Source organism: Neolamprologus multifasciatus, chromosome 20 (genome assembly GCF_963576455.1).
Source record: "Neolamprologus multifasciatus chromosome 20, fNeoMul1.2, whole genome shotgun sequence".
NCBI lineage: Eukaryota > Metazoa > Chordata > Actinopteri > Cichliformes > Cichlidae > Neolamprologus > Neolamprologus multifasciatus.
The window spans coordinates 35,673,775-35,689,450 of NC_140458.1; positions in this window are offsets into that span (position 1 = coordinate 35,673,775).

The following is a 15,676-nucleotide window of genomic DNA, read 5'->3' on the forward strand; positions in this document are numbered from 1 at the left end:
GGTGCCACCGTCTGAAAGGCCCGATCACCACGAGTTTTAAAACGAGTGCGCGGTACCACCAGCAGTCTCTGATCTAATGACCTTAAAGCCCGAGAAGATGTATGTGGTTTCAGCAGGTCAGATAAATATTGAGGAGCCTGACCATGTAGGGCCCTAAAGGTTAGAAGTAAAATTTTAAAATGAAACCTAAAATTTATGGGCAACCAGTGAAGGGAGGCCAAGACTGGAGTGATATGTGATCTTCTCTTGGTGCCTGTTAAGAGACGTGCTGCAGCATTCTGCACAGTCTGAAGACGATTTAAGGCTGATTTGTTAAAACAAGTAAAAAGGCCATTACAATAGTCTAAACGAGAAGAAATAAAAGCATGAATAATCATCTCAAGTTCAAGCTTTGATACCATTAGTCTGAGTTTAGAAATATTCCGTAAATGATAAAAACAGTTTCGGACCAGCTGCTTAGAATGTTGTTCGAGCGACATCGAGCTGTCAAACATGACACCGAGATTTCTAAGGCATGATTTTACAGAAGGGTCTAAGAAGCTGATATGCTGTCTAATTTCTGGGACCATGTGGTCTGGAGCAAGAATTAGAGTTTCTGTTTTATCAGAGTTTAGTTGGAGAAAATTGTCATATAACCATTTGTTGATTTCTGTCAGGCAATTACTTAAATTAGACAATTTATAAAATTGAGTCACATCTGAGTCACATCCAGATGCCAGCAAACACAAAACTGGACACGAGGGAAAACAGAACTTAAATTGTTTGTTAAATCGTCAGTCGTTTTTATTTTAAGGTCATTCTTTGAAGTTTGGTGTTTTAGACTTAAAGTTCATTTCATTCATTCTGGTTCAGAGGGACTGAAAGTGCGACAACATGACATTAAAGGGAAATAAACTGTTTCACAGGACTCAGCGTTCCTGTGAAAAACAACAAAAACACATACTGCCTCAATGCACTTAAGGAACTAATCATAAGAAATTGTGATCACATCTCTAAACTTTTTCTAAAAGTAAATTTTGGTCGTTTGCTGGTTGGAGGACTCAGATGTGCCACAATCTTCCCAGGAGTGAATGTCCCAGAAAATTCACCCCAAGGTCAGACCATGCAATTCCAAACAGCTACATCTCAGACTACGCAGGCCCCGGTTAGCATGTTACACTTAAATATTCATGACCATAAAATTATAAAAAGACTAAACAAGTTTGGCTATTAGCACAAGCTGCCTCTACCCTGCAAAAGGAACATGGACACATTGTTTGAGTTTGCTGCATCTGAACCACCTAAAACACTTCTGTTCTTTGGGCAGACGAGGTCAAAGTGCAGCTGTTTGGTCATAATACACAGCTCCACGTTAGGTGAAAATCAAACATAGCATATTGGCACAAACAAGCTGAAGCATGGTGATGCAGGGCTGAGGATTTGGACTCGTTTTGCAGCCACAGGACCTGGGCAGCCTTCAGTCACTGAGTTGACCATGATCATTGTATACCAAAGTATTCTTGAGTCAAATGTGGGGTAAAAAACGTACTTTTTACACATAAAATGCATCACTTCCTGTACAATAATGACAGAGTGAACACACTAATATGGGATTGTTTTTATGTGGAAAAATGTTGACATCTTGTGGTCAAATCCTCGGTACTGCATTTGAAAAAGAGCAGAATACTCTTTATAACGGGTCTTATGCTGATAAAGTCAAGAAAGCATCAGGTTACAATCTGAGCGAAATGTTAAAATAAACATTAACTCCAGAAGCGGGTGAGCAGTGAGCAGTGACTGCTGGCTGATTCATTTTAAAAAGCCAGTGTTACAGTGCACACTTCCTCATTTCTTCCTCATTTTGATTTCTCAGTAAATACATAATGCAATTTTTCAGCAATGATTAGCTATTCAAACCTGCCTGGCCCTATGCGACCTTTAACCTCTAACCTCTAAACCTAATCACTGCTTGTGCAAGCATTTGCAATAACTGGATGACTGACACTGAGTCTTTCACATTGCTGTGGAGAAATTTTGACTTACTCTTCTTTGCCAAATTAAATTGAGCCACAATGGAGGGTTTTTAAGATTGAATAAAATGTTTTTAAGATTGAATAAAATGTTTTTAAGATTGAATAAAATGTTTTTAAGATTGAATAAAATGTTTTTAAGATTGAATAAAATGTTTTTAAGATTGAATAAAATGTTTTTCAGGTTGACCAGCCTATTTCATTTCACAACAAACCATCTTGATCGGATTTAAGCTCCGACTTTGTCTAGGCCACTCCAAAACCTTCACTATGTATTTTAGAGCTACTCAGACTTGCTGGTGTGTTTTGGATCATTTCCTGCTGCATCACACACGTGTGTCGAGCTTCAAGGCTTGAACAGATGGTCGGATATTTTCCTGCAGGAGTTTCTGGTAGAGAGCAGAGTTCAAGGGTCTATCAATAACAGTGAGTCATCCAGGCCTTGAGGCACAACGCAGCCCTAGACCATCATGCTACCACCACCATGTTTGACTGTTGGAATGATTTCTGTTTAGGAAATTCAATGTTAGTTTTATGGGACTCAAACATTTCAAAAAGTTTAACTTTTGCCAGATCAGTGCACAGCAGAGATACTTAAGTACAGTTTTCATGTTTCGTGTACTTTCCTTGAGTCTTTATTTTCTGATTACTTTTTACTTTCACTCCCAACATTTTTAAACAAATATCTGAACTTTCTACTCCTTACAGCCTCAAAACAGGCTCCTTACTTATTCTTTTACAAGTTAGACTTTGGTCACTGCCAGCCTCCAAACATCAACATCTGAGCCTAAACAGTAACACATGGAAGGGAGTCGTGTTGGTCATAAAAAGAGATGCTGAGTGCCAAAGTCAGGGTTCAAAGTGGGAGCTTTTGTTGTTGTTGAACAACACTACGTGAACAACTGCAGGTGTCCATAAGTTGCGGTGCTGCTACTTCAGCATCTAGCTAACGCTACTGAAGAGGAGCAGAGGAGTGTCAGGTAAATGCAACGTTTCTATCAGCTCAACAAACATCAGCAAACACACAAACTGTTTGTGTGCAGCGTGTTGCTGAAGGTCCTGCTGCTGTTTTTCACTGGGAGAGAAAAGAAAGAGGGCGAACTTCACTCAGAGATGGAGAGGAAGAAGAGAGGTTATTTTTAAAGGACTGCTCAGTGGGATTTGATACATTACAAGCTTACACGTCCTCGTGTTTTTAAATCAGATGTTGGGTGTACAGTCGTTGGTCTGTACGTGACATTATTGTTTTCATGATGTGAAACATGCTGCAAGTCAAACTGAGGCAGACTAACTGCTATTTAAAGGCTGCATAAAAATACTCTGCAGGTTAGTTTGCTGTGATGGATTCAGCACTTTAGTTAGTAAAGAATAGTGTGTGACTGCTGTGGGTTCATGGTCAGGGTTACATCAAGTGTAGCAGAGATTCATATGGATTTCAGCTGATGACGCTTAAATCCCACCTTCATACGAACTTTACACAGTTCAACACCTACAAAGACAGCATCAACAGTGTGAGCAGTGATGGGAATAACAGCGTTACTAACGGTGTTTGTTTTTTCAGTAACGAGTAATCTAACTAATTACTATTTCTATCATTACAAGGCCGTTACCGTTTCTAACAAGAAAATGCGGTCGCGTTGCTATTTTTCTACAAACACACGGCTGAAGCTGTGTTCAGCTCACCGCATCTTAAATCAGTTGCACGGAAGTTTATATAACATATATATCAGATGACATATAAAAAACGTCTATGTTACATTTTACGCTGTCGTTTGTTTCGTGGTGTTGCAAAATAAACTGTTTACGGCAATATTTTTTCATGGTTTTGATGTCACTGTAGTGGCTATATTAATTTCTTAAAGTTCTCTCTTTCTCTTATATTTAATATAACCAGGACAAGCTCCTGTTTTTATGCGTTGCATTGCGTGCGTTAGCAACAACGATGGTAAAACCATCACGTGTCCGCTTGTTTATTTTCCACATAAACCTTTCACAATAAAGCTCAAGATCCTGTTGAGACTTTTCAAAATAAACGTGAAATATTTACCGATGAGAAGCAAAAAAGAGCCGTCAGGTGCTAAAAAATAAACCTGTAACGGCGGCTGTTACAACCTATGTCTAAAAATGTGTAGTTTCATGCATCAGTAAAAGACTCCAGATACACGATGCCAGCTGGAAACACTTCAGCTGCCCGAGATTCACAGAATTTACAGAAAATGTTACATTTTTTACATGTTTTATATCGGGATATGAGATTTTGGTCATATCGCACAGCCCTAACGGAAGTAGCTGTAAGTAATCTGGACGCTGCAGCTTTAAGCAGCTGCGCGCTCCCGCAGACGGTAATGATCACTTTTTGGCACAACACCTGGAGCTCAGGGGGCACAACAATGGCGTGAGTGCTGCTGTTTGACTGAGGAAGAATAAAGCAGTCGTGGTAAGCCAATCACATGACCACTTCAAGATGACAAAGCAACAAGGTGACATATACCAGTTTATAAACTGTGTTGATCGGCCAGTAAAACCAGAGTCGTGATAAACAAGATATATGCAGCGTTTTTTTCCTCAATAGTTTCGTCACGTTTACTGTCTAAGGACAGCGCAGCGAGACCTCTCTGCTTATGAGCAAAAAACCCCAAAACAAAACAAAAAACAACCCCTTTGTGTTGGTGGAAAAATGTACCATGTCGACCAATCAAAAAATGATATGGCGACATGACATTTGGTTGTTTAGGAAGAGGGGGAAGATTTAGGAGTGAGGGCGAGAGAGAGATAAAAAGACAGGAGAAAAAGAGAGAGAGAGAGTTTTGAGATGTGAGAGATTTGTGACGTTTAGCGTGTTTGGAGTGTGTAGTTGATGTGTTGTCTTGTGTAGTTAGTGTGTAGTGTTGTGGATAGTTTTGTGTTGTGTGTCAGAACAATGAGGCGGCTGCTGTCTTCAGGTAGAAACAACAGTGACACACCTGCTGCTGTCAGACCTGCAGGTATCAGCTGTGATGTTTCCTTTATAGTGGACAGGAATTATGTTTTTGGAGAGACACAAATAATTTGTAGCGTCTTATTGAAGAACAGCTGATTGTTCTGTAAACAGTTTGAAATGGTTATTTAAAAAATCAAGATAAAAGGTAAATGGATGCAAATAAGTTTGTTGTTTACAAAACTTTTGCATAAGATTTTAAAATTGACAATTTATATTTGCATTTAAAGTTATGAAAACATGACTGTAAATTCAGACACGTGAGGTTGTGCTGAACAGGATGAGACCAAACAAGTAAACAGTTTTTAAAGGTAAAGTGTGGAGGAAACATCAAAAAATGGCCGATTACACCCTGGACCCCAGAGGGTTAAACATTTTTTTAAAAGTAACTCAGTAGTTACTTTTCAAGTAATTAATTACTTTTAGAATCTTGTAACTCAGTTACTAACTCAGTTACTTTTTTGAAGAAGTAACTGGTAACTATAATTAATTACTTTTTCAAAGTAACTTGTCCAACACTGACTGTCAGTGGATGGAAATCAGCCAGGACACGTCTGCTTACATCTGGTTTAATTTAGTTGTGTAAATACACAAAGAGCAGCAGGTCAGCTGATCACAGCACACTGAGCATATGCGAGCGCTCAATAGAAATGATTGTGAGTTATGTTTCTTTCCCCACACGAAGCCATCACAGACACTTTTAGGGTTCCCCGACCTGCTGAATCACACTTTAACCCCCGACTGTACACATCTTCTTCTTTAAGGCAAAGCCATTAAATTTCTACAATTTGGGCAACAGAAAAAAGAAAACAAAGTTGAGGATAATAAGAATTAATTCTTATTGTTGAGTTGTGAACACCGGCCTTAACGTACGAGTGTGATGAACTCCTGAATGAGTCGACAAAGTGCTCTTGGAATAATTTTGGTAGGCTGTTGGGAAGGTTTAGCATTGTTCCAGATTTTCTACATGTTTGGATGATGGCTCTCACTGTGTTTCACTCGAGTCCCGAAGCCTTAGAAATGGCTTTGTAAGCCACTTTGTTTCTCAGCTGTTTCTCTAAAACGAGGCATGATGTGATATTTTTCTGAGATCTTTTCCTTACTTTGTCAGATTGGTTCTTGAGTGATTTCTTTATTCAACAAGTCCGGCAGTAATCAGACTTGGTTGGATGTGGCTAGTGAAATTAAACCCTTTCAAAATAATGTGCATAATCACAGTTAATACATGATTTGCCAAGAGGCGGCAGTTACCTCTTTAAACAGGACTAGTTATGTTTGAATATCTTTTTTCCCTCATTAAATGAAATCAGCATTTAAATACTGCATTTTGCATTTCTCAGGTTATCTTTGTCTAGTATTAAACTTTGTTTTATTATCTGAAACATGCAAGTATGATAAATATGCAGAAAATGTAAATAAATAAATAAATAAAGAAGTAGGGCACACACACTTTTCTACGGCACTGTAAGAAGATGAAAGTTTATCTGGACTTCTTCAGTGGAAAGGACACAACCTGAGGCATGTAATATTTCCTTTTCCGTTTTATTTGCAATAACTTCCTGTGTGAAATGTTTCTAAATAATGAAATATTCCAATAATTATTTCCCATATGGTCCCAGATTCTTGGACACCACTGCAGTGGGGTAACTGATTTCACGATGTGCTGCAGATATCATTTTTTACTGATGCACTGTAGCCAACAGACACATGAAATGAAGCTCTGTTATAGAAGAGGAAATCTGTGTGACTGCACTGAATATGTTGTTGTATGTCACATCCACTGGGGGTCAGTCTAGATATGCAGCAATGTGTCGCCACAGGAGCAGGAAGATGCTAAATTAGGACTATTTGCTACATATGAACAGAAGAATGGTGATAATGGCATTAGCAGCAATTACAATGGAAAGGACTGAAGCAGATTCATAACACAAGACACAATCAGAGCATCGCTGCAAAAATCAAACAGGGGCACGTTGATATTATTTTCTCAGGTATCTTGATTATCAGAAAGCTTAAATTGATACAGAAATTGAATTAACTGATGAACCATATTTTGGCTTCCCTGTCATTAGTGAAGTGCAGCTTCATATAACGTGCTGTAGATGTCAGTGTTGATTTGCATCTCAGGTTTTTTTGACTGTAACGCCTAATAAACGAGTTTTTGCCCAAACTATGATCCTCTATGAAATCCATTCTAAAGCAGAAATCCAAAGACTTCTTTAAAAGGCTGAGAGCACCATGTGGTCATGATAACTCGTTCTATAACCACCCCCATCAAGCTGCATGGCACTATCATGCACTACGAAATCTTTGTTTGCATTTAACACTTTAGCACTTGAGTTTAACAAACACAGCACACAATTATCCGAAGAAGAACGGCAAACATTTATCAGTCTAAAGGACACGGTGAAATATTCTGTGTGCTCAGAGCGAAGCGGAGACTTTCATTCGACCAAACTTCCCAGCATTTTGTGTTTTCCCTTCTTCTTTGAGACATGAGCAGAAGAGTAATGTTTAGTGTTTGTTGTTAATCTCACCCTGTACAGAACTCCAGAGCCAGGATCCTCAGAGTGTTCAAAGCTGGGGATTCGGACTTTGTGGCCGCAGCCTGTGCAGAGACAGATAGGCCTGCCTGTTTTATATGTAAAGCTGCCAGCCAGAAAGCACAGCCCACAGGGTGCTCCATGCAATTCCTTTGTTGCAGCCAAACGGTGGCAGGGTCCCACTGTCTAAGCTGCTTTTTATTCTGGTTGCACGAGAGATTGCAAGACACTGAAGATGGAAGGTGGGTAAAGTTTATATGAATCTCTGCTCATGTGCTTTTTACAAGACGTGTTGGGGGCAGACCTGGATGACAGCTTCCTGTTTAAAAAATGGTTGACTGTAGACAATCCAGTCTTCATTTTTCTCGGTATATTACTTGTTTGGTGTCCGCTGTGTTAGAAATAACATAGCTCAGCACCTCCGTGCCAGGATTATTCTGCTCTGTCAATCATTGATTTGGCCCAATGGGGCACTTTGATGTGCGTTAGCACTCGGTGAGTCGACTATTAATTGAACATCACAGTCAAGCCAATCACAGCTTCTGAGTTCCTCATCCGCTATCAGCACAGCCGTGGTGAATGGCCTCATTTTCGCCTCTTGGGCATGTTATCATTGCAAATGAGTTGGTTATCAACAAGACGGCGTAGACTATGAGGCTTAAACAAATAAACAGTCCACGGGTGGATCAGAGGAGCTCCGCTATGTGCTGCTCCACAGTAGCTAAGTCGTTTTATCTGAAGATATGCTCGGCTGTTCTTGTAAGAAACACATTTGGGTTGCAGAATGTGTGCTTTACAGATAGATTTTCTCTTATTATTAAAGGCTAAAAATAGGCTGCTGTGACAGCTGTGCCAAGTGCTGCATTTCAAAATGTGAAGAAACGCTGATAAACTGTGATGTAATGATTGAAACTATATACTGTTGAGTCACTCGGCTTTTTTCTTTTCTGTTTTTTTGCAGCTGAAGCGCATCGTGTTTCTGAAACAATGCAGAGAAAGCACACAGCAAAGGTGGTGGGCTATCCTATTGTGCTCTCAGAGTAATTTCCTGTAACACGGGGCATGGCTTTGCTTCTCTTGGCAAACAGTTCGCCTTTGAAGAATAATTTGAAATTATACATTTTAATAAGGTGCAGTGAGGCCGGGCCAATGAGACGCAGGAAAAAGATAAAAAGGAGATTGCATATCTGAAATAAGCTGATGATGGAAGGGATGGGACCAATAAAGGAGAGGGAGTGCGAGTAATGGGGCTGAGGAGGGAACTTGTAACAGCAAGGTGTTTTTCCTTTAATTGAAGTGGCGGGGGGATGTGGAATGGGACGCTGCGGGCGAATCAGCTGGGAACATGTTGTGAATGTAATGTAACACTTTGGCACCATTTTTAATATGCTACACAAAACAATGCAAATATCGCAGACAGCTCCTCTGCTGCTGTTATTGCTCCACATAATGAAGTTGCCTCTCCCATCAAGTCTCCTCTTTGAAGCAATCAGACAGCTGCTTGAGTCATTTCACACTGTTTGTTTGAAGACGGGAAAGTAAATTGACAAGTTTACACAGTGATACAGAAGTCAGACTGTCCACACAATTTGCGTGTTGGATTTATTTTTATTTTTCTTCAGTTTTTATTATTGCCATGGCCACGGGCATCATTCCTGTCGCTGCTTTCTGTCTCGCTCTTATATCTGACTCGTCTCTTATTTATGCCTTCTTTTTCAGTCTTCTATTTTTAGGCAGCCTGTCTTTAATTATGCATGTTTTCATAGTGCTTTTTAGTATTAGTGTTATTTAAGATGATATGCATATCTCTCTCACTCACTGCCTAGTCCCTACTTTCTTTGTGTTTACCAGGCTCACGTTGAGTCTGGAAACCAGTGTGAGAACTGTGTAAACTATGAAGTGTTTGATGAGATCAGGAGATAAAGCCACAGAAGGTAAAGGTGTTGGACTGGATGGATGGTCAAGCATGCATACCTGCATGCATACCTGCATGCATGCATGAACATGTGCCTGTGCTTCTTGTTTTCGCTGTGCAGCGCTGCTCTAAATATTTGTAATAACCTTCTGATTTTACTCTTTGTTTTCAAACAATGATTCATCAAAGTTATTAAAAGTATTCAGCTTCCATTGCTCTGTGATTACACTTTTAATGATATGAAAACTAGAGGCATATAGTGAGATGTTGATGGACATTAAATGTTCATGTCAAGATTTGTGCAAAATTATGGGGTTACGACTGTGCACTGGTCGGCAGCTGAGAAGTCAGCATGACTCCTGCATTTCCTCACAAACCTAAGGTGTGGAAAGTCATGCTGAGTTGTTACGCACTGATTTCTAACAAGACAGACTCTTAAATACCAAATTATATGACCTGTCAAATCTCCTTTCCTACACACTCCTGCTGCGCTCTCAATGCTTTCAATTTCAGACCTTTTGCACCTTTTTTTCAGGTTGAGCTCAGGACTCTGTCAAGTTCTTCCACACCAAACTCACTCATCCGTGTCTTCAGGGACGTTGCTTTGTGCACTGGTGTGCAGTCATGTTGGAACAGGAAGTTGCATGAAATTTCCCAAAATGTCTCGGCACGCTGAAGCATTAAGAATGACTTTCACTGGAACTAACTCTTGAGAAACAATGCCTCGCCATAATCCCCCCTGCACCAAACTTTACACTCGGCACACTGAGCTCAGACAATGTTCCCCTGGCAAACCTACACTTGTCTACATAGCAGGATGATTCATGACCCCAGAGTAAAAGTCTCCACTGCTCTAGAGTCCAGTGGTGGTTTGCTGCATCCGACTCTCTGCATTGTGTTGGATGATGTGAGGCTTGGCTGGCGCTGCTCAGCTGGAAACCCATTCTATGAAGTTCTTGATGCACTTTCCTTCAGGTAATCTGAACCTGGAGGTCTGTAACCATTGGTTCTGTATGAAGTTGGCGACATCTCTCCACTGTGAGCCTCAGCATCTTCTGTGATTCTCTACCACGTTGGCTGAGTTGCTGTCACCCCCAGTCACATTTTGTTCTAGTAGCACTGGTGACTGTGGAATATTTACTAAGGAGGAACTTTCTCACTTGGACTTGTTGCAAAGGTGGCATCCTACAGTGGTACCACACTGGACCTGACATAGGCTGTGTCCCAATTCAAGGTCTGCAGCCTTAAAGGCCGCATTTTAAGGCCGATTACGTCACAGCGACGCGACGAAGGCTGTCCCAATCCGAAGGCTGCTCGAAATGCGGCCCTCAAATGCGTCCTTCATTTCCCTGAATTTTAAGGATGTGGCGGTGTAGACTTCATGGCCCAACATATCCCAGAATGCATAGCGCGGCGGTGGGTGTGGATAATGAGGGGCACCCGAAGAGTAAACTTTAAGTAAGTACTGAATATTATGTCACTTATTTATGTGCAAATGTTTAATAACGAAGAACATTAAAACATTACTGTTGGCCACATGTCGGCAAAGTCATGTGACATTAGTGACGTTTGTACTAACTTGGTTTTAAAGCCTTTACTTTAAAATATACGCCGTTCAATAGCTGAGCTTAATCAGAGAATGATCAAAGCTCATGTAGAAACAAACAAACAAAAGAACAAAAGATTTTCTCCTTCATTTCTGTCAAACAAAGCTGTATGAAACATTTCCAGCTGTTAGTATCATGGTTGCTAGGCAACCTGACAGCGCAACGAAGGCTAGACCGTCCCATTTCACAAGCCTCGCACTTCCGGCCTTAGCGGTCTTTAAGTACGCGGCCCTTGAGGATCGTTGAGGCTGCAGACCCTGAATTGGGACACAGCCTCAGTTGTTGTGAAGCAGTCTGCATGCCCAGGTGCTCGATTTTATACACCTGTGGAAGTGATGGGAACACCTGAATTCAGTCATTTGGGTCGGGGGATGCTTTTGACAGTATACTGCATCTTCACTTTCTTAGCATGGTCTGAAAACAAAGGCACATGGACTCCCCCCCCCCCTCCATTGCCAAAATATATCAACACATTTCTGAATCACATAGAAGGCTTACAGGTCTTTCAGATTCAGCACAGTCATTTTATGTGACTACATACAACATCGCAGCTCTGTTGTCTATTATAAGTATCACAATATTCCATCAGCTCATTTCTTTCTCAAAAATAGCTCCATGTTCTGTTATCTCTGGCCAGAGGACATGACTGGTGTATAAAGGCCTTTAAACACAATTATCCTCACTAATATGCGTCACATTATGTGAGTTTCTTTTTTTCAATGACGAGTTCATCTTTGGTGTGATTTAAGAAAGCAGTTACTTCACCCTATTATCTTCCTCTGGCTTTTCACAAGATGTCTTCGACCCTTTATTTCACTTTTCTTCTCTTTCGCTGAACAAGCTGTTTCTTTCTTTAAGATTGACTGCTTGTCCGAAGAAAATGAAACAATGGCGACTGCTGCGTTTTCCTGCTGCACTTGAGCTTGTAGCAGAAAATGTTCAGTTAGGTCTTACAAAGTGCAAACATTAAACAAAAAACACATAATATTAATGAAGTGCCTGAATTATTAAGAATAACTGAACGGGAGTTTATTATTTGCTTCTTGAGGATTTGGGGATGAAGGCAGCTGCTCGCTGTATCCGGTTTATGCCTCAGGCCTCCTGTGCAGATATCCTCAGCTGAAAAATCCCATAATACACACTCTCCACTTATCCAAGGAGGAATTCCTGAACTTTTAACACAGAGGATCTACTTTAGATCTACGAGCTGTAATAAACTTATTTAAAGTGCAGATTTTAGCTTTCATATAATAAATATTGATCTGTTTCTGGATTCTGACAGAATATTACCCCAATAAATAAAACCTTTTATCACACTTTCTGAATGTTTCACAATTACATAGAAACAGCCACAGTAATTTTCCAAAGAGCAGATGCTAGTTTAGAAAATCAGGCTACCTTTCACCGGCACTGCAGGAAAGCTTTAAGAGTCCGTGCAATCACTGAACTTTTTATGTTTATAGCAGCTACTGTGATCCATCTAAAAACCTTCATCACATTTTTCCAGCATTGCGGGAAAGACCAGTGATCCTTCATGTTTCCTTCTCCGGTGGCACACAGGAACATGCCAGGCACACGCCAAGGCTTCCACCAGTTCTTGTTGTACATCCTTTGCAAGCTTGGTGCAATTTGTCCTCAGGCTCATGAATCTTGAGTGCAGTGGGTATTTTGATCTATGACAGTGCATATTCCAGGGGCAGCAGCCTCATCAAATGAAGTTGAATATTTCTGAGCCAGTGCTCACAGGGAAAGATCCTTTGGCATCTCATTATTAACTGCATTTAATCAAGGCATTCACAGAGCAAGGTGAACTCTGAGCCTTACAAAGAATTATTTAGACTCTTCTGACATTCCCAGTGGGACGACACCTGTCACTGTCTGTACTCATAAACTCACCGATGGGCCGCCTAATCTCTGCAAGCATCTGCATATGAATATGTATCATCTGGACTGAAAATGTTATGATTTACAATTGTAGTCCAAGTGCATTACTCACATTAGGGAAGGCTCCGGCCACACTGTCTACATAAAGTATGTGAAAAGTTATCTCACTGTGGTGAATATATTGGGAACAAGTTGGTTTGATAAGCTCGACAAGCAATTTTCCAGATATTCACATATTGTTTCATCAAGCTGCTATTCACTGCTTTCAAATGCATATCTGCTGCTAAAATACCACCTGAATGTTGTTTGAGGCGGGTGGGGGGGAGGGGGTGATGAGGGAGAGATTCAAATAAAATCCTGAGGATGTTGGGAGCATGATAAAAAGCGAATATGGATGTGGTCCAGCTGAAGCTCACTGAAATATCATCACATCCAGGTCAATCTGCCAGTGCTGCCACCTTTGCCTCTGATCTGTATTCTGCAGTTGTACACAGAAGTGACCTCGGTGACAATGAGCTGCCAGAGAATAACAGGTAACCCCGAGGTCAACCTGGGGACAAAAGAAAGGAAAACAGTTTTAAAGCTTTCATCCTTAAATTAGTTTTAGCCTCATTTATGTTTATATAATATTATCTGAATTGTTTATTACTTTTCTATCTATCGCTAACATCAGTATATTATTAACTAGATGAGTCTATCGAACACTGGATCTACAACTAGGGATGCACCGATACCGATACTGGTATCGGGTATCGGGGCCGATACTGTAAAATGTGTGTGTACTCATACTCGTAAAAGTTAACCGATACCAACTTATTTCATTAATCAGAGGGCGGCTTGTCATTTCTGTTGTAGTTTTTTAGATTGGCCACTAGGGGGCCAATTATTATTTTATTTATTATTTATTTTATAATAATTATTTTGTTTGTTTGTTTACAATATGGACACTCTGCAATAATTTAAAATTGTAATTTATTCGCAAACCTAATTTGTATTTATTTTATTCCAAACAGAAGTGTTTATTTATTATTCTGAAAGCTCGAGACAGTGCCAATAGTTCAGTGATATTTTGTTAAATTACAATGTGGAGACTCTGCAATAATTTAACAGAAGTGCTTATTTTTCACTTAAAATTTTTTTGTGGTCATTTTTATTAAGATTTTATTTTTTATCGGCAGGGAATAAAATAAAACCTGTCTTCCAATTCATTGCATTTGTGTGTGTGTGTGTGTGTGTGTGTGTGTGTGTGTGGTAGAAGTATCGTTTTTTGTACTCTGTATCGGCAAGTACTCAGATCCAAGTATCGGTATCGTATCGGTTTGAAAAAATTGGTATCGTTGCATCCCTATCTACAACCATAAATCTTAGAGGTAGATTATTATGTCAGTGGGAGTTTCCAGCTAGTATTTAAACACACTGATAGAGTGAGGTCAGCTGAGGACTGCAGAGGCCACGCAAACAGTGCTAAATCGTCCACATGTCCAACATAACCAAATATAGCAGAAATAGGACTGGAGATGTGACAGTGTTATTTTTTCTTTGCTGTAATGTCAGATCTGCTACCAGCACGGTACACGCTGCTCTGTAAAATCAGGTGTGATTACAGCCCGAGAACAGAGGAAGTTGGAGCACTGAGGCAAAACGAGGGATTTCATGGCTGGAAGAGAAGACTTAGTCATTAGACTTTTCTGTTCTCTCATGTAACCCATTATCCCTTCACTGTCTAGAAATATGTTATTACGTTTATTTTTTTATGTTCGCTAATAATTTCAGTTTTTCTCACTACATTAGCTTCATCCCCTGGCTACTGCATGCTCTTTATTGCTTTCAAGCTTGACTGTACTGTGTAAACGAATCCCTTGTTAATCCAGATTTTAGCGCCTCAACCATGCAGAAAAACACACGGGTTTGCCTCTAGCTGATATGCATGGGATTATATGGAAGCATGTTTTTCTCCCAGCTAGTAACTAGAACATATTTTAATTTCATAAATATTATCAGTGGAACAACGTCACTTCTGTCCTAACAAGCTGTGTCTTTTGTGTCATGGCTGGAAGCTGCTGCATCTCTGGGTTTGGGGGGACCTGGTCATTTATGGGGGTGATTTTGCGCAGCTTTAGTTGACAAAATCTATTGTACTCAACAGTGTAATTACAAAGCATTAAATAAGATGTGGAAACAAGAAAATAACAACTACTCAGAGAGAAAGAACCTTTGCTGTTTCATTTGTTTTCTGCTTGGCCATTCCTTCCAACTACTGCATCTCCTGTTCTTCAGATCAGTGTTTTTAAGTGAAACGGTCGTACTTAGTCGCTCAGTGATATTAAAACACACAATAACACACTCAAGAACTCTCTGGGAGACATTAGCCTTGTGGATAAAAACTTCCATTCACAGAGAAAAATCACTCCAACTTCCACAGCTGATATTTTCTTATTGTTCGGGTTTCGTGTGTTTCAGATGCTCTGTGTGATGGGTAATCTATTTACCTCGTGAAAAAGGATGGTTGGATTTCTTCTCCTTAGCAGTCTTTTCTTTGTGCTGTAGAGCTGCCACCATATCAATAGAAATGGGAGCAAAGTGATGAGAAACAGGAGTTAAACTCTAGTGTTTCTCTTTATTTTACTAAAAACGCAGAAAACTGGAGCCATTGTGTTTTTGCACTGTCAGGCTTTGCAGTTACTTTGTAGCTGAAATAAACAAAACTGCACATCCTTTAAAATAAGAACAGTGTGTTAAAA